This window comes from Penaeus monodon, chromosome 27, assembly GCF_015228065.2.
Source record: "Penaeus monodon isolate SGIC_2016 chromosome 27, NSTDA_Pmon_1, whole genome shotgun sequence".
NCBI lineage: Eukaryota > Metazoa > Arthropoda > Malacostraca > Decapoda > Penaeidae > Penaeus > Penaeus monodon.
In genome coordinates, this window is record NC_051412.1 from 39576375 (window position 1) to 39576747 (window position 373).

Sequence of the window (373 nt, forward strand, 5' to 3'; positions counted from 1 at the left end):
GAATGAACAAAATTTTAAACAAGAGTGAACACATATATGTATAATCATTTCCAAGAACTAATAAATAAAAATTGTGCATTCTTTAGTTTCCGCACCATTCAATCAATTTCCAAATGAATTCGTTGAGCCCAGGTCTGTGGGATTCCTGTTTTTCACGCCGATTGAACCGTGGCTCCGCGCGACGCATCGGCTACTCCGCCAGTGCCAGTCTAAAGCAGGTACTTTGGTCATGAAAACGGCACCCGACTGAGCGAACGAGTAGCTGCTCTGCTCCATCCTCGAGCGGCGTTCTGGAGCGTTGTTCATCCGGGGTTGCATGACGTCGGTGGCCTCAGGTGCGGGCTCTTCTGACTGCTGGGGCACGTCGCCTCCT

The 373-nt window shown here is 49.6% G+C and overlaps 1 protein-coding gene across 1 annotated transcript in view; it reads right to left on the reverse strand.

Moving 5' to 3' along the window:
* The window catches only part of LOC119590522 (trissin receptor-like), a 25063-nt gene that overhangs the window by 2762 nt on the left and 21928 nt on the right, over positions 1–373 (reverse strand). The window lies entirely within an intron of this gene.